Raw genomic sequence first — 25,469 nt, 5'->3', positions numbered from 1 at the left:
GTAACATAGCACTCGGAGCAGTCCTGTCCAGCGGCCGAGGCGAGCCGAGACTTTGGCCTCCAGCTTCTGCCATTTCACCGGCCAGGATTCCTCAGCCGGGCTGAGGCAGACCCCCAGGTAGAGGAGATGGGTGGTACTCCAGCTGAATCCCCGTAACTCCTCAGGCAGGGAGTCCACCCGCCGCGGACGGACCAGTAGTCCGGAACATTTTCCCCAGTTGATCCTGGCGGAAGACGCTGCCGAGTACACGGCCTGGCACTCGCGCATCCTCCTCAGGTCAGCCGGGTCGGTGAAAGTGAGGAGGATGTCGTCGGTGTAGGACGAGAGGATCAACCCCGTGACTGTGCCGCGCAGAACCAGCCCTGACAGCCTCCTCCCCAAGGGGCGCAGGAAAGGCTCCACGCACTGGGAATCCAGCTGGCCAGACAGGGGGCAGCTTTGAAGTTCTCTTCTCCCGAAGTGAAGGGGCGCCGTCAGGAACCCGTTAACTTTAACCAGGCACTCTGTGGCGGTGTACAACAGTTGGATCAGGACGACGAACTACATCCCGAACCCGAATGCCCGCAGAGTCCCGAGCAGTACACATGATTGACCCTGTCGAACGCCTTCTCCTGATCGAGAGACAGGAAGGTGCTCGGCAGGCCAGCCCGTCGACAGAAATCGATCAACGGACCAGGTGGATGTTGTCGTGGATTAAACTCTTGATGGCCTGAATAGCCTGCTTCAGTACAGGTGTAGTCGGGAATGGTGCAGTACGTTTTGGAACCATCAGTGAACAACCCACTTCTGAAGTTTACAATGGAGGGAAGGCTGCAGCTGTTGCTAGCCCAGAGTGCCTCATGAATGGCCACCTTCCATGTGCTTGGTCCTTCATAAGTATGTCCTACAACACAGGAGGGAGTGCCACAGAACACAGTGAGCGGGGACTTATATATGAGGCTGAGACTGTACCTCCACGAGTACTGCGTGCTGACTGTTCCGACAGGTACTGTTAGGGACAGATCTCTCTGGGACAAGGGGTTTGGTGAGAATGTTTCCCTCTTGTTGGTTCCCCCATCACTTCTCCCAATCTGGCTGCTGTGTATGTGAGGCCTCTCCCTTCTCAGTCAGTGGGGATCCTGTGGGGGCATTCTTGGTGATGGACATTGAGTCCCACACCCAGAGGACGGTCTGTGCCCTTATCACCCTCACTGCCTCCTCTGATTGGTTTCAACATCGAGGGGAACTGAGCAACCACCGGAGGGACAGGTGAGGGGCCGGGATGTGCATCATCAGGCGATTTCCTTGGCCATCTGTGACCTGTTACCATGAGATTTCCCAGGTTTTGGAATCAATGTTGGGGAATTGCAGGGTATCGCCTTCCCTGACTCCATTCCAGGGAGTGCCCACCGCTGGTGAGTCTGTCCTGCTGGTGGGACAGTATATACTCAGGGATGATGATGGGGCTTCATGAAACAAGACCCATCAGGTCTGATCCCGTGAGTATGATTGTGTCAGACTGTTTCCTGACTGGGAAGGTGGTGCTGGAAAAGCACAGCAGGTCAGGCAGCATCTGAGGAGCAAGGGAATGAACGTTTCGGGCATAATCCCATAATCAGGAATGAGGATTGTGGCCATGGGGGCTGAGAGATAAATGGGAGGAGCTAGGGCTGGGGCTGGGGCCGAGGCTGGGGAGAGGGGAGCTGATCGGTAGATAGGGGTGGGTGAGAGGTGATAGGTCAGAGAGGAGGGTGTAGTGATTAGGAGGGAAAGGTGATGGACAAGTCAAGGAGCTCCCCGGACCGTTCTGTCCCCAACATTTCATAACTGCCATTCCCTGGAACGTTCTGTCACTGACATTCTATAACTGACATTCCCCGGAAAGTTCTGTCCTCGATATTCTAAAACTGACATTCCCCGGAACGTTCTGTCCCCAAAATTCTATAACTGACAATCCCCGGAGCGTTCTGTCCCCAACATTTCATAACTGCCATTCCCTGGAACGTTCTGTCTCTGACATTCTATAACTGACATTCCCCGGAAAGTTCTGTCCTCGACATTCTATAACTGACATTCCCCGGAGCGTTCTGTCCCAAACATTCAATAACTGCCATTCCCCGGAACGTTCTCTCCCTGACATTCTATAACTGACCCTCCCCAGAAAGTTGTGTCCCGGACATTCTATAACTGACATTCCCCGGAACGTTCTGTCTCTGACATTGTTTGTGAATGGCCCGACGTCAGCGACTTGAACAAAGGATAAGATCCCGAGGGAAAAGATCCCGTTCCAGGGAGAAGGAGACACTGTTCCGAAGTCCCCTCAGGCAGTCAAAGGGATGAAGACCACAATCTAGACCAAAATACAGAGATTCCCAAACTCCGTTTTGCCTTCAGGAAACTGGGAGAGAATTCTTCTGGACAACAATGTTCCCACCCTCCGTATTAGGAACTGGCAAGGAGTGACCTGTGTCTGCTCTCGAGTGATCGAGTGTGTGGGAATGGTCTAGAAATCATCTGTCCTTATGGATGTGTCTCTGTGTGTTTGGGGAGGGAGGGTTTCTTGTGGTTTATATCACATTTTTGTCAGTAATTCCGACCTTCCCATTTGTTATTCCAGCTCCAATTATTTTAATAAATCCCTGAATACAGGGACACATTTGAAAATCTCACTGGGTCCCCGATCAAACGGGTCCCTTTGCCTCCAGGCTGATGGATAATGGGTTTGTTTTCCTTCCTCACAGTTAACGTTGTGACCATCTACGTCCTGCTTTATAAAGATTGTGGATTGTCTCCATGTGTCAGACGTTACCTGGGGGCTATGGCAGCGGCGGATCTCCTGGTCATTATCCTCGACCTGATCCTGAGACACATTCCTATTGTTTATGGGGAACAGTTTTATTTTATGAGGGACTCCGTCCCTGTGTGTAATATCCACGCCGTCCTGCTTTATGCAGCCACTGACTGCTCTGTCTGGTTCACCGTCACTTTCACCTTTGATCGGTTTGTGGCCATTTGTTGTCAGAAGCTGAAAAGTAAATATTGCCGTGAGAAAACGGCGGCTGTGGTTCTGGGAGCAGTGACTGTGCTGAGCTGTTTAAAGAACATTTCCTGGTATTTTATGCTCACGGCTCGGTATTGGCTGTGGAACGCCCCCTGGTTTTGTGAGGTAACAAACGCTGTTTATTTCTCCAGTGTCTGGGTCACAATCGAGTTCCTCCACCACATTCTAACCCCGTGTGTCCCATTTCTCCAGATTCTGCTGTTCAATGTTTTCACCGTCAGACACATTTTATTGACCAGCAGAGCCCGCAGGAGACTCCACGCTCACACCAATGGGGACGCTCAGTCTGACACTGAAATGAGAAACCGAAAAAAATCCATCATTTTGCTATTTGTGATCTCGGCCAATTTAATCCTGTTATGGTCAACGTTAATGCTGTATTCTATATGGAGACGGATGTTGTATGTTTTGTATACGCCTGTGTTTCTCGATGGCTTTGTGCGGGAATTGGGCTTCATGCTGCAGCTCCTCAGTTGCTGTGCAAACACCGCAATTTATGCCGTGACCCAGACTAAGTTCAGGCAGCAGCTGAAGAATGTGCTGAAATATCCCTTCACCCAAATCCATCCATCAATCAAATTCCCTCATTAATCACACCATCCGGGATTTTCTCATTTCAGTTCAGTGTTTCAGCGATGGAGCAGCCTGTCGCTATGGTAACAGACTGAGGGTAGCGCTGGTTTGTCCATCCTTATCCCACAGCGGGGTTACAGGGAAACATTTCAATGTTTCTCACAACTCAGGGGCCAGTGACAAAAGGCATCATCCCACTGACTGTATCTATCACTTCCATTTGTAAACAAAACTAATGTTGATTAAAGCGTGCTGAGCAGCAGAGTGACCGATGTTGTTGTGCGTCGTTGTGTTGGAGAAGCTGAGCTGTAGACAAACAGACTCAACCCCAAGTCCTGGTCCTCAGGGGATGGGAGGACACCGCACGCAGGAGCTGAGTTTAACTCCCTCTGTCTTCCCACTGCAGCCTGGCCTCCCCACTTCCTCTCTCCTACTCTTTTTCATCACCTCGATCCCCCCTCTCTATTTCTGTACACTCACACTTTCACACCACCACTCCCTTTCACTCCCCCTCTCTACCTCACGCACCCCCAACCCCCGTTTTCCACCTGCCTCCACTCTTCCGTCTAACCCTCATCCTGCCGTCTCTCCCTCCCCCCGCAATTCCATCTCTACCTCAATTTCTCCTCCTCTTACTATCTCCCACATCTCTATCCTCTCACCCCCACCCACCATACGCAGCCTCACCACCAACAACACCACCTGTTGCTGGGTCAGAGTGAGAGGGAAGGATCAGGGAGACAGCGTGTGCCAGAGAGGGAGGGAGGGAGAGGAGGGAGAGAGATTCAATCAGACAGAAACGGAGGGAGGTGGGGAGAGAGAGACACAGAGGGAGAGAATAGGAGATAGAGAAGGTGGAGAGAGAGAAGTAGCGGAGAGAGAGAGAGGGGACCAAGGGAGAGATATCGGGTGTGCGAGGGAGAGAGATACAGAAAGGGAAGGAGATAATGAGAGACAGAGACGAGACAGAAAGTGAGACTGAGAGAGGTGCCAGGCAGGGGGCGAGAGAGAAATTGTGCAAGTCTTCGAGACAGAGAGGGAGAAGGAGAGACAAAGGGGACGAGACTGATGGGGAGGCGAGGGAGAGAGAGAGAGAGAAGAGGAGAGAGGGAAGAGTGAGAGAGAATGAGGAGGGAAGAGAAAGAGAGAATAAAGTGGCAAGAGAGAGATAGAGGAGACCTGAGAGAGAGGGTCTCGAGAGAGAGAGAGAGTGAGAGGGTCGAGAGAGAGGGGCGCAAGAGCGAGAGACAGAGCAAAGAAAAGAAAAGAGAAGAAAAGAAAATGAGAAAAGAAAATAGAAAACAAAAAAGAAAAGAGGATAAAAAGGGAAGTAGGGAAGGAAGGAAGGAAGGAAGGAATAGTGAAGGAAAGAACGAAAGTAAGAAAGAACCAAAGAAAGAAAGAACCAAAGAAAGAAGGAAAGAGGCGAAGGAGAGAGTGAGAGAGTGAGTGAGAGGGCGAGTGAAAGAGAAAGGGCGAGAGAGAGTGAGGGGGACAGGGAGTTGGCAAGGGACTTAGAGTGTGAGAGAGAATGATAAGGTGAGAGAGAGAGAGAAAGACGGGACGAGAGAGATATCGAGATGAGAGAGAGGGAGGGAGAGAGAGGAGGGCAAGAGAGAGAGAAGGAGGGGCAAGTAGAGAGGGGTCGGAGAAAGATGGAGGGGGAGAGGGAGGCGGTAAGAGAGTGAGAAAGAGAGATGAGCAAGAGAGATTGAGGAGGGACGAGAGGGAGAGGGAGCAAGGAGAGAGAAACAGGGTTCGATAGAGAGAGGGAGGCAAAAGACAGACAGAGAGGGTGAGAGAGACCGGTCGAAACAGAGGGGGCGAGGGAGAGAGAAAGCGAAAGGTGGGAAGCGGGGGAAGAGATAGAGCGAAGGCAAGAAAGAGAGTGAGGTCAAGAAAGAGAGTGAAGGTGATCGAGACAGTGTGATGGGCGGAGAAAGAGCACGAGGGTGAGAAAGAGAGACTGATATTGAGAGAGACGAGAGAGAGAAGAAGGATTTGATAGAGAGGAGGCGAGAGAGAAAGGGGGTGGGAGAGAGGGCGCGGGAGAGAGAGGGTGACAGCGATAGCACAGGGGCAAGAGAGGGCGAGACAGAAAGAGAGAGAGAGACAGAGACAGAGACAGAGAGTGAGAGGAAGGGAAGGAGAAAAGAAACGAGAGAGAGAGAATAAGGGAAGGGAAGAGAATCGGCGAGAGCAAGATAGAGAGAGAGATAGATAGAGAGCGCATGTGTGAGAGAGACAGTGAGAGAAAGACAGTGCGATTAAGAGAGAGAGATGGAGAGATGGAAAGAGAGACGAAGGGCGAGAAGTAGAAAAGGGTGCGTGAGAGGGTTCTCGAGAGAGAGAGGTGGGGACGAAGGGGGCGGCGGGAGAGACAGAGGATGAGAGCGAGGGAGCGAAAGAGTAGGGCAAGAGAGAGGAGGTGAGACAGGGAGTAAGCGAGAGAGACAGACAAGTAGAGAGAAAGAGAGACAGAGGGCGAGGAGTAGAGAGAGAGAGGCTGAGCGAGAGAAAGAGAGGAGCTGAGCAAAAGAGAGAGAGGAGAGAGGGATGGGGTCGAGAGAGAGAGTGGGCAAGGGAGGACGGAAGATGCCTGCAAGAGAGGGAAAGACAGGGGGCGAGAACGAGAGAGGGAGGAGAGAGAGGGAGATGAGGTGACAGTGACGTGAGAGAATGTTTGCAAAGTGGGGCAGGGGCCAGAGAGACATACATAGGGGCGAGATGGTGGGAAGGGAGCGACAGAGCGAGGGTGGGCGAGAGAAAGGGTGAGGGGGGTGAGAGAGAGGGACGAGGGAGAGAGAGGAGGTGAGAGAGTGCGGGGGAACAAGGCAGCGAAAGAGATTGGGGGGCGAGAGAGAGTGGGAGGGCGACAGAGAGCAGGAGGGCTAGAGAGAGCAGAAGGGCGAGACAGTGGGATGGCAAGAGAGAGCGGTGGGCCCAGAAAGTGAGGGGGGCGAGAGAGAGCATGGAGGCAAGAGAGAGCGGGGGCGAGAGAGTGAGGGGGCGAGAGAGTGAGGGATAGAGGGAGACGGTGTGAAAGAGAGAGAGGGTACGAGACAGAGAGGGGGCGAGAGAGAGAGGGGAGAGAAAGAGAGGGGGCGAGAGGGAGAGGAGGCGATCGGAGGACGGGTTGGGGGGTTGGTGTTGGATGGGACTGTGGAGTGGGCTGTGTTGGACAGGTTGGGGAGGGGGTGGTGTTGGATGGGGTTGGGATGGAGGCGGTGTTGAACGGGGTTGGGGAGGGGGCGGTGATGGAAGGGGTTGGGGGAGAGGTCGGTGTTGGATTGGGTTGGGGGGAGTGGGGAGCCACGTTCGGTGGAAGGAGCGGGCACGGGTGTCAACAGGGTGTGGGTGTGGAGAGCGGTGTTGAATGTGGTAGGCTGGCAGAGGTGTGTGGAAGGCGGTGAAGGTGTGGATGAGGGCAGTGTGTGGACGGCTGTGAGGGTCAGGCTGGGTCAGTGTGTGGATGCAGTGAGGGTCAGCATGGGGGGTGGTGGGTGGACGGTGGTGAGGATCAGGCTGGGAACGGTGTGTGGATCGCGGGGAGGGTCAGTCTGGGGGGTGTATAGACGGTGGTGAGTGTCAGTCTGGGGGCAGTGTATGGGCGGAAGTGAGGATCAGGCTGGAGGCGGAGAGCCGGGGGCGAGAGAGCGGGGAGCCGACAGAATGAGGGGGAGGCGAGAGAATGAGGGGTAGAGGGATAGAGGCGGCGAGAGAGAGGGAGGGCGAGACAGAGAGGGGGTGAGAGAGAAAGGGGGCAAGAGAGAGAGGGGGCAAGAGAGAGAGTGGCGAGACAGAGGGAGTGAGAGAGAGAGGAGGCCAGGGGAGGCTGGGTTGGAGGGGCGGTGTTGGACGGGGCTGGGGAGGGGGCTGTGTTGGACGGGATGGAGAGGGGGCTTTTGTTGGACGGGGTTGGGGAGGAGGCGGTATTGGACGTGGTTGGGGAGGGGCTGTTGGAGGGGGCGGTATTGGACGGGGTTGGGCAGGGGGCAGTATTGGACAGGATTCAGGGAGCGTCGGTGTTGGACGGTGGTGATGGGGGTGATGTTGGACAGGGTTGGGGAGAGGGTGGTGTTGGATAGGGTTGCGGGGGGCGGTGTTGTACAGGGTTGGGAAGGGGGTGGTGATGGATGGGGTTGGGGTTGGGGATGAGGGTGGCGTTGGACGGGGTTGGGAAGGGGGCAGTGATGGACGGAGTTGGGGGAGAGGTCGGTGTTGGACGGGGTTGGGGGAGCGGGGAGCCATGTTCGATGGGAGGAGCGGGCACGTGTGTCAACAGGGTGTGGGTGTGGGCAGCGATGTTGAATGTGGTAGGCTGGGAGGGGTGTGTGGCAGACGGTGAAGGTGAGGTTGGGGCAGTGTGTGGACGGATGTGAGGGTCAGGCTGGGTCAGTGTGTGGACGGCAGTGAGGGTCAGGATGGGGCGGTGGGTGCATGCCGGTGAGGGTCAGGCTGGGAACGGTGTGTGGATCGCGGTGATGGTCAGTCTGGGGGGCATGTGGTTGGGGGTGAGGGTCTGGCCGGGGGCGGTGTGTGGGCGGCAGTGATGATCAATTTGGGTGCAGAGTGTGGATCGCGGTGATGGTCATTCTTGGGGCGGTGCATGGACAGCGGTGAGGGTCAGGCTGGGGGCGCAGTGTAGGTGGCAGTGAGGGTCAGGCTGGGGGCAGTGTGTGGACGACGGTGAGGGTCAGGCTTGGGGCGGTGTGTGGATGGCGGTGAGGGTCAGGCTGGGGGCAGTGTGTGGACGGCAGTGAGCGTCAGGCTGGGGGCAGTGTGTGGACGGCGGTGATGGTCAGGCTTGGGGCGGAGTGTGGATGGTGGTGAGGGTCAGATTGTGGGCGAATGTGTGGACGGTGGTGAGGGTCAGGATTGTGGCAGACTGTTGATGGCAGTGAGGGTCAGGCTCAGCGAAGTGTAGGCAGCGGTGATGGTCAGGCTGGGGGCGGTGTGTGGTCAGTGACGGGACAGGCTGGGGGCTGTGTTCGATGGCAGTGACAGTTAGACTGGGGGCAGTGTGTGGACGGTGGTGAGGGTCAGGCTGGGGGCAGTGTGGGTCAGGCTGGGTGTAATGTGTGGACAGCGCTGTGGGTCAGGCTGTGGGCAGTGTTGGACGGCAGTGAGAATCAGGCTCGGGGCGGTGTTGGGAGGTGGTGAGGGTCTGGCTGGGGACAGTGTGTAGATGGCAGTGAGGGTCAGGCATGAGATGGTGTTGGACGGCGGTGAGGGTCAAGCTGGGGGCGGTGTGTGGGCAGCGGTGAGGGTCAGGCTGGGGGAGGTGTATGGGTGGTGGTGTGGGTCAGGCTGGGGGCAGTGTGTGGCCAGCAGTGCTGGTCAGACTGGGGGAGGTGTGTGGCCGCCGGTGTGTGTCAGGCTGGGGGCGGTGTGTGAGCGGTGGTGTGGTTCAGACTGGGGCGGCATGTGGGCGGTGGTGAGTGTCAGACTGAAGAAAATGTGCAGCCGGTGGTGTGGATCACGCAGGGGGCAGTGTGTGGGCGGCAATGAAGTTCTGGCTAACGGGTCTATGTTTGATGGCGTTGAGAGTCAGGCTGGGGGCGGTGTTTGTGGATGGTGAGGGTCAGGCTGGGGGAGGTGTGTGGGGACAATGAGGGTCAGGCTGCGTGAGGTGTGCGGGGACAGTTAGGGTCAGGGTGATGGAGGAGTGGGGGACATCGAGAATCAGTCTGAGGGCGGTGTGTGGGTGGTGTTCAGTTTCAGGCTGGGGATGGTATGTGGGTTGCGGTGAGGTTCAGGCTGAGGGCGGTGAGTGGACGGTGGTGAGGGTCAGGTTGTGGTCAGTGTGTGGTCACCAGCGAGGGTCAGGCTGGGGACGGTGTGTGTATGGTGTGGAGGGTCATGCTAGAGGCTGTGTGAATGGCAATGAGGGTCAGGCTGTGGGCGGTGTGTGGGCGGCAGTCAGGGTCAGGCTGGGGGCACAATGTGGGCGGTGGTGTGTGTTGGCTGGGGGCCGGTTGTGGGCAGTGTTGATGGACAGGTAGGGGTCGGTGTTGCACGTCAGCGGGATCAGATTTGGGGCGGTGTGTGGGCAGTAGTGAGGATCAGACAGGGATTGGTCTATGGACAGCAGTGAGGGTCAGGCTGGGAGTGGCGTGTGGACGGTGATGAGGTTCAGGCATGGAACGGTGCTGGACAGCGGTGAGAGTCAGGTTGGGGGTGTTGTGTGGATGGCGGTGAGGGTCAGGCAGGGAACAGTGTTTGACAACGCTGAGAGTCAGGCTGGTGACGGTGTTGGACGGCAGTGAGGGTCAGCCTGGGACTGGTGTGTGGATTGCAGTGAGGGTCAGGTTCGGGGTGGTGTGTGGACTGCTATGAGAGACAGGCTGGGGGAGGTGTTGAATGGCAAAAGGAGTCAGGCTGGGGGTGCTGTGTGCACGGTGGTATGGGTCAGGTTGTGGGTGGTGTGTGGATGGTGGTGAGTGTTCGGTTGGGATGGTATTGGACGGCGGTGAGGGTCAGGTTGAGGGCGGTGTATGGGCAGTGTTAAGTTTCAGGCTGGGGACAGTATGTGTGGTGCAGTGAGTTTCATGCTGAGGGCGGTGTCTGGATGGCAGTGAAGGTCAGGTTGGGGGCGGTATGTAGGCTGCGCTGAGCGTCAAGCTGTGGCCGATGTGTGGATGGCTCTGAGGGGCAGGCTGGGGATGGTGTGTGGACGGCGGTAAGGGTCAGTTTGGGGGTGGTGTGTGGGCGGCAGTGAGGGTCAGGCTGGGGTGGTGTTGGATGGCATTGAGTGGCAGCCTAGTGGAGGTGTGTGGCTGGTGGTGTGGGTCAGGCTGGGGGTGGTGGTGAGTGTCTGGCTGGGGGCAGTGTGTGGTCGGTGGTGTGTGTCAGGATGAGGGCCGTGTGTGTGTGGTGGTGAGGGTCAGGCTTCGGACAGTTTATGGATGGTGGTGAGAGTCAGGTTGGGGGTGTTGTGTGGATGGCGGTGAGGGTCAGGCAGGGAACAGTGTTTGACAACGCTGAGAGTCAGGCTGGTGACGGTGTTGGACGGCAGTGAGGGTCAGCCTGGGACTGGTGTGTGGATTGCAGTGAGGGTCAGGTTCGGGGTGGTGTGTGGACTGCTATGAGAGACAGGCTGGGGGAGGTGTTGAATGGCAAAAGGAGTCAGGCTGGGGGTGCTGTGTGCACGGTGGTATGGGTCAGGTTGTGGGTGGTGTGTGGATGGTGGTGAGTGTTCGGTTGGGATGGTATTGGACGGCGGTGAGGGTCAGGTTGAGGGCGGTGTATGGGCAGTGTTAAGTTTCAGGCTGGGGACAGTATGTGTGGTGCAGTGAGTTTCATGCTGAGGGCGGTGTCTGGATGGCAGTGAAGGTCAGGTTGGGGGCGGTATGTAGGCTGCGCTGAGCGTCAAGCTGTGGCCGATGTGTGGATGGCTCTGAGGGGCAGGCTGGGGATGGTGTGTGGACGGCGGTAAGGGTCAGTTTGGGGGTGGTGTGTGGGCGGCAGTGAGGGTCAGGCTGGGGTGGTGTTGGATGGCATTGAGTGGCAGCCTAGTGGAGGTGTGTGGCTGGTGGTGTGGGTCAGGCTGGGGGTGGTGGTGAGTGTCTGGCTGGGGGCAGTGTGTGGTCGGTGGTGTGTGTCAGGATGAGGGCCGTGTGTGTGTGGTGGTGAGGGTCAGGCTTCGGACAGTTTATGGATGGTGGTGAGGGTCAGGCTGGGGGCAATGTGCAGACGATGTTGAGGATCAGGCAGGGGGCTTTGTTGGATGGCCGTGAAGATCAGCCTCGGGGTGGTATATGGGTGGCAGTGAGTGCCTATATTGGAGTGGTGTGTGGACGGCATTATGTTTCAGGCTGAGGCCAGTGTGTGGACGGCAGTGAAGATCAGACTTGGATCGGTGCTGGACGGCGGTGAGTTTCAGGTTAGCGGCTGTGTGTGGGCGGCAGTGAAGTTCAGGTTGGGGCTGGTATATAGACACTGTTGAGAATGAGGCTGGTGGCGGTGATGGGCAGCGGTGAGGGTCAGTCTGGGATGGTATGTGGTGTGCGGTGAGGGTCAAGCTGTGGGCGCTGTGTGGACGGTGGTGAGTGTCAGGCTGGGAGCGGTGTGTTGGGGGCGGTGCATGGGTAGCGGTGAGAGTCAGGTTGGGGCGGTGTGTGGACTATGGTGAGGGTCAGGCTGGGGACAGTGTGTGGACGACAGTGAGGGTCAGGCTGAGGATGGTGTTAGATGGCGGTGAGAGTCAGGCTGATTGCGGTGTGTGGACAGCAGTGAGGCTTAGGATGGGACGGTTTGTGGATAGTGGTGAGGGTCAGGTTGGGGGCAGTGTGTGGGCAGCCGTGAGGGTCAGGCAGGTGGCGGTGTGTGGACGGCATTGAGTGTCAGGCTGGGGGGCGTTGTTGAATGGTGTTGCGAGTCAGGCTGGGGGCAGTGTGTGGACGGCCTTCCGGGACAGGCTGGGGGTGGTGTTGAATGGTGTTGGGTGTCAGGCTGGGGGTGGTGTGTGCACGGTGGTATAGTTCAGGTTGAGGGTGGTGTGTGGATGGCGTTGAGTGTCAGGCTGGGGGCGATGTGGGGATGGCAGTGAGGGTCAGTTTGGGATGGTATTGTACGGCGGTGAGTGTCAGGCAGAGGGCGGTGTGTGGGTAGCGTTAAGTTTTAGGCTGGGGACGGTATGTGGGTGCGGTGAGTTTCATGCTGAGGGTGGTGTCTGGATGGCAGTAAAGGTCAGGCTTGGGCGGTATGTGGGTGGGCAGAGGGTCAGACTGTGGCCGGTGAGTGGACTGAGGTGAGGGTCAGTCTTTGGGCAGTGTGAGAGGCAGTGAGGGACAGGCTGCGCGAGATGTGTGGCCGACGGTGCGGGTCAGGCTGGAGGCGGGGGTGAGGGTCTGGCTGGGGGCGGTGTGTGGATGTTGGTAAGCATCAGGTTGGGGGCAGTTTGTCAGTGGCGGTGAGGGTCAGGGTTTGGGCTGTGTGTAGATGGCGGTGAGTTTCAGGCTGGGGCAGTGTGCAGGCGAAGTTGAGGATCAGGCTGGGGGCCATGTTGGATGGTGGTGAGGGTCAGCCTGGGGGCGTTGTATGGGCAGGGGTGAATGTCAGGCTGGGAGCAGTGTGTGGACAACAGTGACAGACAGGTTGGGCGGTGTGTGTACGGCAGTGAGGGTCAGGTTGAGTGCAGTGTGTGGGCGGTGGTGAGCGTCAGACTGGGTGCGGTGTGTGGATGGCGGTGAGGGTCAGGTTGGGATGCTATTGGACAGCAGTGAGGGTCAGTCTAGGGCCAGTGTATGGAGCGCGTTATGTTTCAGGCTGGGGCCGGTCTGTGGGGTGCGGAGAAGTTCAGGCTGAGGGTGGTGTGTGGACGGCAGTGAGAGACAGGCTGGGGGTGGTGGGTGGACAGCAGTGAGCCTCAGATTGGTGACGGTGGGAGGACGGTGGTGAGGGTCAGGCTGGGAATGGTGTGTGGATGGCGGTGTGTGTCAGGCTGGAGGTGGTGCGTGAACGTCGGTAAGGGTCAGACTGGGGACAGTGAGTGGACGTCGGTGAGGGTCAGGCAGGGGGCGGTGAATGCACGTTGGTGAGGGTCAGGTTGGGCGTGGTGCGTGGACAACGGTGAGGGTCAGGCCGGGGGGCTCCCGTGCACATCGGTAAGGGAGAGGCTGGGGGTGGTGTGTTAATGGCAGTGAGTGTCAGGCTGGGGCGGCATATGGACGGCAGTGAAGGTCAGGCTGGGGGCTGTGTGCGGACAGCTGTGAGGGTGAGGCGGGGGCGGTGTGCGGATGGTGTGTGGGTGGCTGTGAGGGCCAGGCTGGGGGAGGTATGTGGCTAGCGGTGTGGGTCAAGCTGGGAGCGATGGTGAGGGCCTGCCTGGGGGGTGCGGTGTGTGGACTGTGGTGAGTGTTAGGTTGGGGGTGGTGTGTGGGCGGCGGTGATGGTCAGGCTGGGGGCCGTGTTGGACGGTGGTGAGGATCAGCCTGGGGGCGGTGTATAGTCGGCAATGAGTGTCAGACTGGGGTCGGCGTGTGGACGGCAGTGACAGTCAGTTTGGGACTGTATTGGGTGGCGGTGAGGGTTAGGCTGGGGGCAGTGTATGGATGGCGTTATTTATCAGGCTTGGGATGTATATGGGGATGTGGTGAAGTTCAATCTGAGGGCGGTTGTAGGTTGGTATGCTGCAGCATTATCGAGCCCTGGATAGACAACACTTGGTTTATTGCATTCAATTTTTGTTGCCTCATTATCAGAAAGATGTGGAAGCTTTAGAGAGGTGCAGAGGAGATTTATGAGGATACTGCCTGGACTGGAGGGGAGATCTTATGGAGAAAGTTTGAGGGAGTTAGGGCTATTCTCCTTGGAATGAAAAAGGAGGAGAGGTGACTTGATTGAGGTGAACGAGATGATGAGAGGCTTAGATAGAGAGGATAACCAGATACTTTTCCCATTGCAAAACTGGAAATGACGAGGTGGCATAAATTGAAGGTGATCAGACGAAGTTTTATAGGCGGTGTCAGAGGTGGGTTCTTTACACATTGTGTCGCTTTTGAGTGGAATGCACTGCCAACAGTGGTAGCAGCGTCCGATGCATTAGGGACATTTAAGCAATTCTGAGACAGGCAAATGGATAATAGTAAAATGTAGGGTCTGCAGGATAAAATGTCATCACATAATTAAGGCCGAAGGGCATGTGCTGTACTGTACTGTTCTACGTTGTAAATAAGGAGACTCACAATGGCACAAAGAGGTTTCCGAAAACTGGAGAGATGGGATCTGAATGAAGAGACACAAATAGGAAGGGTTGCTAGGATTGTCGAGGGTAACAGAGACAGCAATGGTCTGATCTGGAGCAGACGACCCAGACTGGGATGGGTGTGAGGACTGGAGGTAGTATCACAGGGAGGGAGGACAATAAAGCCACAAGAAGTTACAGTGCTATAGGGCCTGCAGGAGGTCAAGGAGATGGGGAGGTTGGGAGGGATGAAGCAGTTTACCGGAACAAGGATGTTGGTAGGATGGGATGGTTGGAGACATTTTCACAGATAAGGAAGTATTAGTAACCTCCTGCAGTTTAGTCAAAGTGGGAAGGTTTGTAGGGGAGGGTGGCATTTACACAGAGAGAGGTGTAAGAGCTGGAGAAGGTTATGGAGATGAGTAGATGGATGGAGAGACTGGAGGAGTTCGCATTGACAGGGTGGGAGATAGCCACGGGAGGATGTTCCTTATCGGAACTGGATCAGGAGAGTAACAGACATTGGAGTGAGTTCTACAGATCCTGACTGCAGCAGGGACCTGAGAGGATTGAAGGGTCTCCACAGATTTATCATGTCTTTTGGACTGGAAAAAGATATGGATAGATTAAACCCAATGTACGCTGTTTTCTTCTTCCTGAACAGAGCCTCAATAACCCTCAGTAGACAGGGATCCCTAAACCTGCCAGCTTTTCCCTTCACTCTAACAGGGACATTCTAGTCCTGGATTCTTGAGATCAAACTTTTAAAACCCTCACGTTTGCCGGTCATTCCTTTTCCTTCAAACAGACTCACCCAATCGATGGTAATTGTGATGTGGAGGAGCCGGTGTTGGACTTAGGTGGACAATGTTAAAAATCACACAACACCAGCTTACAGTCCAACAGGTTTAGTTAGAGACACTAGGTTTCAGAACACTGCTTCATCAGGTGGTTGTGGAGCACAATCATAAGGCACAGAATTTATAACAACAGGATAGCCGTGTCATGGAATGTAATATCAAACACATTTAGTTTCTGCCTTTAACTTTTTAGGATAATCACCTGCGCTTCGAAAGCTGCTGCTTTGAAATCAACCTATTGGACTATAACCTGGTGTTCTGTGATTTTTAATTCACCCAATCCTGCCGAATGGCCACCTGGCCCTGCTCCAGTTTCATCTGTGGACCTGTCAGATATTTTTCCATAACTATGTTAAAACGAAGAAAGTTGTGGTCACTGGACCCGAAGTGCTCTCTGACTGACACTTCAGTCACTTTCCAGACCTCGTTTTCTAAGGTGAGGTCCAGTGTTGCACCCACCTGAGTAGAGATAGGCCATGTTAGAGTTACATCTTGGTTAAGGAAAATTTCTTGGACACATTTGACTCCATACAGGCCTTTTACTCTGTGAGCGGCCCAGTCCATCCAGAGGAAGTTAACATCTCCAACCAATACTACATTATTATTTCTATAGGTACCTGCACTCTCTCTGCACATCTGCTCCTCTCGAATCCACTGGCTAGAACACTGTCCCAACAGAGTCCATCCCGTTCTTGTTTCTAACTTATAACCATATGGCCTCATTTGATGATCCCTTAAGAGTATCCCTTCTAAACGCTGTTGTTCTGCCCTCCCTTATGAAAAGTGTAACTCTCCCGTCTCACGCATTCTGTCAGACCTGTAGCTTCTGTATCCTGGAACACTGAGCTGCCAGTCCTGCCTTTCTCTCAGACATGTTTCTATTATCGCTATAATATCCCAGTCCCCAGAGCCAAACCATGCTCTGAGATCGTCTGCCTTACCAGTCAGGTCTCGTGTGTTGAAATAAATGCACGTTACCCAGTAGTCTTTTCCCTCCCTTGACTGTGCCCCAGGATATCCAGAATAAGAAACTTGTTCTCGGTGGCTAACATATTTTTCTCCTGACTGGCCAATGGTACCTCTCTTACTCAGAGTCCCTGCCAACCTAGTTTAAACCCTTCCCAGGTAACACTAACAAATCTCCTTCGCAGTGATCCTGGTGCCGCTCTGGTTTAAGTCAAACCTGTACCCCCTTGTGCAGGTCACTTCTACCCCAGAAGAGGTCTCAATGATCCAAACATTACCTCATCCCCCAGCTCCGCAGCCACACTTCTATCTAGCCTATCTTTCTATTTCAGTCCTCAACGGGGGAGGTGGCACTGGGAATAATCTGTAGATAACTTGCCTTGAGGTTATCCTTTTAAACCTCTCACCTACCTCCTGATACTCATTTCACAGGACCCCATCCCATTGTCTACCGCTGTCATGTGGACCGATGTGCACAATGACCAATGGCAACTTACCCTCCCCTTCAGAATGTTCAGTAACTGCACAGAGACATCCTTGACCCTCGCACCCGGAAGGCAGCACACCATCCTGGGATCTCTGCTGTAGCCAAAGAATCTCCTGTTTGTCCCCCTCACAACTGAGTTTCCTATCAGTATCACGATTAATAGAGAGGATCTGTCAAACAAAGACTGGGAGGACTATCTGCAGTTGGGTCTATATTTGGAAAGTGGGAGTATGTTAAAGTCATACAGTGAGAATTCAGGGCCAGTGTGTTTCTGACGAGGGAATAGTAAAGGCAGAATGTCCAGCGAATACTGATCAAGCAATATCGTGAGATTGATAAAGAAAATACGGTGTAATAAAACCAGGCGAAGCCATCCAAAAGTTTAGGGACTGAAAAGGGGTCTTTAGAAATGAGGGGAAAACAATGGTCATAAAATATCCTTGTCAGATACTATAAAGAAAAATCCACAAGGTATTTTATCAGTATAGATAGAATAAGAGGATTACTGGGGAAAGAGTGAGGCCTGTTAGAAACCAAAGGGACACACCGTGCATGGAGCCAGAGGAGGTAGGTGAGGTCTTCAATGAATACTTCCCATCTGTATTCACACAGGAGAAAGACTTTGTAGCCGGGGATTTCAGTTGTGATGGTAAGACTCTAGAACATATTAAGATCGATAAAGGGGAGATATTAAATGTTTTCACAGGCATAAAGCAGGAAAAATCCCCAGTGCCCAATACAATGTATCCTAGGCTGCGATGGGAGGTAAGGGAGGAGATTGTTGGGGCCCTGGTGGATATATTTAATACTTTGCTGGCCACAGGTGAAGTATCAAATGACTGGAGGATCGCTAATGTGGGTCCTTTGTTCAAGAAGGGCAGCAGGGGTGGCGAGAGGGGAAGGACGCGCGGTGGTGTGTTTTGATTGCATGAAACATCACAGCAATACTTACAGAGCACATTCCTGTGGGATCACCCACTGTGTTGGAGGAACTGTGAAATAAGAATGGGTCATCACTTTGATACGAGTGTACTGACCCTGAATAATCCATGTCAGACTGAGGAACAAATATGTCGGGAGATCTCAAATATCAATCATAATAATAAGGCTGTAATGGTAGGGGTTTTTAAACTTTCCAAATCAAGATTGGCATTGCCACTATTCAATGTTAGGAACAGCGAAATTTCGTAATTGCGTTCCAGAAAACTCCCAAACAGTATGTAAATGGCCCAACTGGAGAAAGGTGTAAAACCTGACCTCCCCTTGGGAAACAAGGTAGGGAAAGGCACTGAGGCGTTAGTGGGAACGCATTTTGCTAAAGTGACCACAGTCCTATTAGTTTTGAAAACAGCGAAGGTAAAGGGCAGGCCTGGTCCACAAGTTCAAGTCATAAAGTGGGGCCAGTCCAATTTTGGTCGTATCGGCCAGGAACTTTCAAAAGGTGATTGGGGAGTCTATTTGCAGGGAAAGGGAAGTCCCGCAAGTGAGAATATTTTAAAAGTGAGATAAACTGAGCGATCAGCGCCAGCATATTCCTGTTTGTGTGCAGGTCAATGCTGACAGCATTCGGATACACTGGCTGTCATTTGTTGGTCTGGTCAAGGAAAAGGGGCCACATGTTAGGTATAGCCAGCTGGATCAAGGGAATCCCTGAGGATAATAGCGGCTGTAGGAGTATACTTTGGGCGGAAACCAGGAATGCAGAAAGGGGACATGAAATAACTTTGACAGAGAACGATAAGGAGAATCCAAAAGTGAATGTATAAATATATTAAGAGCAAAAGAGTAATTCGAGACAAAATAGGGGCCCTAAAAGATCAATGAGGCTATCAATGTGTGAAACTGTAGAATATGGCTAAGACCCGAAACACATTTTTTTCTCAAGAACTTACTGTGGACGAAGACTGAGCAACTCGGAGAACAAGAGTAATATGTTAGACCACAATTGGAGTATTCTGCAATTCCAGTCTCCCTGCTCTAGGAATGATGTTGTGAAACTAGAAAGTGCTCAGAAAAGATTAACAAGATGTTGCCAGGGTTGTTGCTGAGTAAGCTGGGTTTATTTTCCCTAGAGCATCGGAGACTGAGGGGTGACCTGACAGAGGTTTATATAAACATGAGGGGCATGGATTGGGTAAAGATTCAAGGTCTTTTCCTCGGGGTTGGGAAAACGAGAGGGCATAGGTTTGGGGTTAGAGGAGTAAGGTTTAGAAGGGACCGAATGGATAGCTTTTGCATGCATACGGTGATATGGGTATGGAATAAGCGGAGGGAGAAAGTAACAGAGACTGATACTATGACAACGTTTAAAAGGTATCTGGATGGGTATATGAATAGTCAGAGTTTAGCGGTATATGGGTCAAATGCTGATTAATGGGATGGATTTGTTTAGGTCTTCTGGTCAGCCTAGACGAGTTGGGGACTGAGGGGTCTGTTTCCATGCTGTACTTCTCTACGACTTGAAAAGAGTGCATGCTATAGAAGAGGTGGTGCTGGAGATTTTAAAACACAAAGGTATGGAATGCCCCAGGACCTGATTATGTGTATCACAGGACATTGTGGAATGCTAGGGAAGAAATTGTGGAGCCCCGAGCAAAGGTATTTGTACCATTGGCAACCATGTGTGATTGGCTGGAAGGCTGGAGGTTGGAGTCATGGACAGTGAAGGAGGGTTTTTGAGATTACAAAGGGATCTTGATGAAATGGGTGAATGGGCTGAAAAAACTGCTGTTGGAATTCAATCTGAATAAATGCGAGGTAATGCATTTGGTAAAACAAACAAGGTTAGAGCTTATACAATTAATGTTAGGGCCTTGGTTAGTGTTTTAGAGCAGAGAGACCTCCGGGTTTAAGTACATAATTCTTGAAGTTTGCATCACAGGATGGAATAGACGGTGCTTTGTACGCCTGACTATTGCTCAGTCCATTAAGTGGAGGATTTGGGACGTCATGTTGAGATTGTACAGACACTGGTGAGGCCTGTTCTGCAATACTCTGTCCAGTTCTGATCACCCAGTTATGTGGAGGATATTATTAAGCTGTAGGGGGTTCAGAACAGATTTACCAGGATGTTGCTGGGTATGGAATGCTTGAGTTCGGAAAATGGCTGGATAGGCTGAGTCTTTTTTTCACTGGAACCTGGAGAATGAGAGATGACCTTATGGAAGTTTATGAAAAAGATGAGGGATATAGATAGAGTTAATGGCATATGCCTTTTCCCAGAATGGGGGAGTCTCAAGAAGAGGGGACACATTTTTAAGGCTAGAGGACAGAGATATTCAAAACAAAAGGATATAAGAGGCAAATTGTTATGCAGAGGGTGGTGTGAGCGTGGAATGATCTTCCTGAGGAAGGGGTGGATGAAGATACAGTTTCAACGTTTAAAAGACATTTGGATAAGTACCTGAATAGGAAAGGTTTGGAGGGATATGGGCCAGCAACAGGCAGCTGGGACGAGTTTACTTTGAGATTATGGTTTGTTTCAACTGAAGAGTCAGATTCCACGCTGTACCACTATGACAAGAATGTAGTTTTGTTCCATTATTTAAGAAAGGCTGTGATGGAAAGCCATGGAACTAAAGACCAATTAGCCCGATGTCAGTGGTGGGTAAGTTGTGGAAGTGATTCTGCCAGACAGGAGTCACATGCATTTAAAAAGGCAAGGATTGATGAAAGATAGTCAGCACGGCTTTGTGCAGACAAAGTCAGGTTTCACGAACTTGATTGTTGTTAAAGTGGTGACCATACATTGTCTACACTAACGTCAAAAGGGCCTTTGACAGGATTTAACATGATATGCTGGTTTGTAAGGTTAGATCACATGGGACCAGGGAGGGCTAGCCATCTGTACACAAAATTGGCTTGACAGTAGGAGACAGGGGTGATGGGAGAGGGTTGTTGTTAGGACTGGAGGACTGTGACCAGCGGGGTGGTATAATGATCAGGGCTTGGTCCACTAATGTGCATCATCTAAATAAACGATTTGGTTGAGAATATGAGTCATCGTTTCTAAGTTTGTAGATGATCCAATTTATTTTATAGAGGGTGGCGAATACAGTTACCAAAGGGTATCTTGACCAACTGGGCCAGTAGACCAAGGAATGAAAGGTAAAGTTTAAAATCAGGTGTTGGATCTTGTTAAGACAAACCAGGGAGAATGATCACGGTTAATGGTAGAGCCCTGGGCAGTGTTGTCGAGCAGAGAGAGTCCAAGGGGTGCAGTTACACTATTCCTTGGAAGTGGTTTCACAGATGGACAGGGTGGGGAAAGTGGCATTTGGCACACTTAACTTTATGGATCAGATCATTGAGTACATAAGTTGGAGACCTATGTAACATTGTCCTCAATATTTCCCTTGGGCAGAGGAGGCTACGGGTTGATCTTATAAAGGTTTATAAAACCATGCGGTTGATGAGGAAGGTGAATAGCCAAGGGTAGGTGAGTCCAAAACTAGAGGCATAAACGTGAGGCGAGAGAGCAAAGAGGGAGCTTAGGGGCAACATTATCCACAGAGGAAGGTGCATAGGTGGAAAGGAATGCCAGGGCCACATGGGAGAAACAAGAACAATTACAACATGGAAAAGACATTTGTGCAGGAACATGGAAAGGAGAAGGTTTGAAGGGATATAGGCCAGACGCAGGCAAATGAGTGTCGTTCAGTTTGGGAAACCTGGTCAGCATGGACGAATCGGACTGAGGTTCTGTTTCCATGCTGCATGACTCTGTATCAAGTTACTGGAAGAGGAGACTATCCAGGTAAGGCATGTTGTCGACACTGAAGCAAGTTACAGCGATAGGGATGGTATTCTGGAATGCAGTTCATTTCAAATATGGGAAGGGACTATACGGAAGGGAGGAGGTTACAGAGATGGGAACTAATGTAGGAGTTACAAATTATTGAAGAGATTGGTCCATCAAACGTGCCTCAGGTGACTAACTGTGTGGCGTTTGCACATTCTCCCTGTGTCTGCGTGGGTTTCCTCTGGGTGATCCGGTTTCCTTCCAGAATCCAAAGATGTGCAGGTCAGGTGAATTGGCCATGCTAAATTGCCCGTAGTGTTAGGTGAAGGGGTAAGTGTAGGGGTAAGGGTGGGTTGCACTTCGGTGGGTTGGTGTGGTCTTGTTGGGCCGAAGGGCCCGTTTCCACACTGTAAGTAATCTAACCTAATCTAATGCCATAGATACAGTATTGGAGAGGGAACACAGAACAAAAATATCTCAGGCAGCATTCCCACCGTCTTGTGGGAGGCCTGCTTTCCCCTCTGTTGTACGAATGCTCACTAAGACAGCACAGGCCTGGATTGATAACTCTGAATTCCCGATGCTGTCTCAGTGCAACGTAAGTTAAAGTAGGAGCGGTGATTGAGCCTGGGGTGTGTGTGATCTGTGCTCCCCCTCCAACACTGTAACTATGTCATGTTTTGTTTTCCGATGTTTGGAGCCCTCTCATTGCTCTCTGCTCTGTGCACTGTGAGTGACCTTACCTCACTGCAGGATTTATTGAAGGTTCCAGATCTCCCTGCCCTTTGTTGCTATGGCTGACCAACCGTTTTCAATGAGACACCCAGCAGCTGGGAAGTCTATTGTGTTAGGAACTTCCTGAGTAACTACTGGAGACAGAGAAATAGACAGAATGGGAAATTAGACAGATGCAGTGAGGGTTACACATGGAGCATGGCCCTGAGTCCCACAGAGATCTGGAACATCCAAGTCTCCATCCCTGGCCTGTGCTGTCTCGTCTCTCTGGAGTGGAGAGTTATGTTGGCTCATGACCTGGAGTAGCTGCAAAGGCTCTGTGCCTCCGCATTTCAATACCTCAGCAGGGAGACCGTCTGCTCCAGCAGCCTTGTTGTTCTTGAACTGGCATTAAATCCTAATGGAAAATATTTGTTCAGTATCTCACCCATCAGCAGTGATTCCACACAGACAGCCTCATTGACCTTTCAGCGGCCCTATTCTCTCCCGAGCTAATTCGTAGCCCTTGTTGAATCTTGTTAAAATGCTTCTGAAATTTCAAATATCCCTCTAGCGCTTCTAGCCTCCCCCAGATTTAACTATTCTGTCATTTATGGTCACACCAAAATATATAATGCAACAAATTTAAAAATATTCCCCTTTTATAACATCATGCCTCTCCCATTGTTTCTAAGCGTCCAGTTATCATTTTCTGCTCTATCCTTTATAACACATTCCAGCATGTTCCCAACTTACTGTCAGGCGAACACCGTTTGGTTTCAGACTGACTGCACAAAGGGATTTGGGAATCCTTGTGGAGCATTCTGTAAAAGGTAGTTTACAGTGTCAGCAGGAAATACAGAAGGCAGATCAAATGCTGCAATTTATTACAGAGGCAATGGAGTCTAAATTTCGGGAGGTCTAGTTAAAACGATGCAAGGTACAAGTCAGACCACACCTAGATTGTAATGAACAGTATGCGTGCCCTAAGAAAAGATATTCCTGTGTTCGAGGCAGGCCAGGGAAAGTTCTTTCGCCTGATTCTGGAGTTGGCGGGATTTTCCAATGAGAGGAGGTGGAGTAGATTCACCTTGAACCTAATAGGGTTTTGAAGAATGGGAGATAAATTGAATGAAACATCCAGGATTCTGAGGGGCTTTGACAGGGTAGCTGCCATGAAGTTAGAAACTCGAACAGTACAGCAGAGTAATAGGCCCTTCGGCCCACCATGGCTGTGCTGACCATGATGCTATTCTAAACAAATCCCATCTTCCTGCACATGGGCAATATCCCTCTACTCTCTGCCTGTTCATGTTTCTGTCTAAATGCCACTTCAAAACTTTGCTCTCGTTGCCACTTCTCCCCCCTCCTGAGCAGCTTCCAATCTCTCTGTCAAGAACACTGGCCTCATTCATCTCACTCAAAACTTCTCACTCTCACCTTAAACCGAGGTGCCCTAGTATTTGATATTTCTACATTGGAAGAATTCCAACTATCCACACTATCCATTCCTCTCCGAATGCTATATATCTGTACCATAACACCCCTCAGCCACCAATACTCTCGCAAGACAATCCAACTGTGTCTAAACTCCTTACAGTAAACACATTCTCATCCAGGAAACATTCTGGTAACCCTCTATTGTACGATCCCCAAAGCCTCCACATCCTTCTATATTGTGGCGATGAGACCTACACACAACATACCAAACATGGCCAAATGAAGTTTCATTCAGTCACAACATGACATGCAAATGTCTGTACTCAATACTGTGACCAATGACAGGAAGCATGCCATACGCCTCCTTTACAACCACATTCTGCTGAGTTGTTACTTTCAGGTAGCTATGGATTTGCATCCAATGTTGCCTGTTTTATCAATGTTTCCAATTAGTCAATTAGTGCACTTGTCTCTTCCATTTGACTTCATAAATGCATCACTTCACACTTGTCCCGATGAAATTCGATTAGCCACATCTCTGCCCAGCGTTCCAGCTGATCTACACACTGCTGCAGCTTTTAAAACTCTTCCTCACTATCCACAATTCCCCTAACTACCCCTAATCATTACATGCCTTTCCAAATGTCGTCTGCAAAATTACCATTCAAACTGCTGACATTTTCATCTGAATCACAGATACAAATGACACACAGACATCGCAGCACTGATCCTTGTGAAACAGCCACAGACGTCCAATCAGAAATTCACCACCCCACATACCTCTGTCTACTATCACCAAGAAAATATTGTATCCAACTTACCAATGACCATTGATCCCATGGATTGTGATTTGATCTTCCAGATTTCCCTTGCTATTTGAAAGTTGTCCATTCAACATGACCCTATATTTTGATTCCCAGATTAAAGTAGCTGTCTCAGGATGCACTGACTGCATCCTTTCTTCACAACACAACAGGACCTTGTTCGGTTTTTTGCTGACCCTGCCTAACTCCCTACAATCCCTCAATAATCACATTGCTGTCATGGTCATTCTGAAGCCACAACTCCACAATAACAGTTCGATCATATCTGTTCCCTTCAGTTAATGCTGTCATCCCATCTGCCTTGTTGCAAATGCATGGCGCGTGTCACCGAGAGAGGGCCTTTGAGGGATGGTTAGAGGCCACAGAGTGGGAGAGATGTTTGGGGGCGCGACAATGTTGCAGGGTTTAGCATAACTGCAGTTGCTAGTGAACGTTCAAGGAGAAAACATTTTATTGTTTGAAGGAAGTTAGAGAGATAAACTGTCTTTGATTAGATTCCAGAGATAGGGACGTGTATAGGGTTGTGGATCGTTACATGGACTATACTGATCAGGGTGTAGAAACATTCGCATGATTCCAGGATGTGGTACATTTAGCAACAGTTGTGGGATCTGGAGAATATCACAGTGATAGGGAGGATGGTATGGACTGGAAAATATTACAGAGAAAGGGAGGGTGGTATGGACTGGAGAATGTTGCAAGCACATGGAAGATGATATAGACTGGAGAATGTTGCAGGGATAGGGAGGAAGTTGTGGACTGAATAAACTTGAAAGGAGAGATGATTTTATGCTCTGGAATGTACTTCAGAGAGAGTGAGTGCTATGCATGCTGCAAGTTACTACAGGGATAGGGAAGCTTTGTAGAGACTGGACGAGAGAGTCAGAGAGGCTTGTGAGAGACCAGATTCACTTATGAGCATAGGATGTGCTACAGCGAGCAGAGCCTTTTGAAGATATAAACGAGGATACAATGGCCTCAAAGCAGTCACACCGAGACATAGGTATACAGGAACTGAAGGAATTGAAGAGATTACACAGACTGGGAGTGTTGTATGCAGTGGAGGAGATTAAACTGATAGGAACGGTTTTAGAGACTCAACAACATTAGGAAATAATGGGGGTTGCAATGGTGAGA

The sequence above is a fragment of the Chiloscyllium punctatum genome, chromosome 29 (genome assembly GCF_047496795.1).
Source record: "Chiloscyllium punctatum isolate Juve2018m chromosome 29, sChiPun1.3, whole genome shotgun sequence".
NCBI lineage: Eukaryota > Metazoa > Chordata > Chondrichthyes > Orectolobiformes > Hemiscylliidae > Chiloscyllium > Chiloscyllium punctatum.
Note: the sequence above shows the minus strand (reverse complement) of the source record.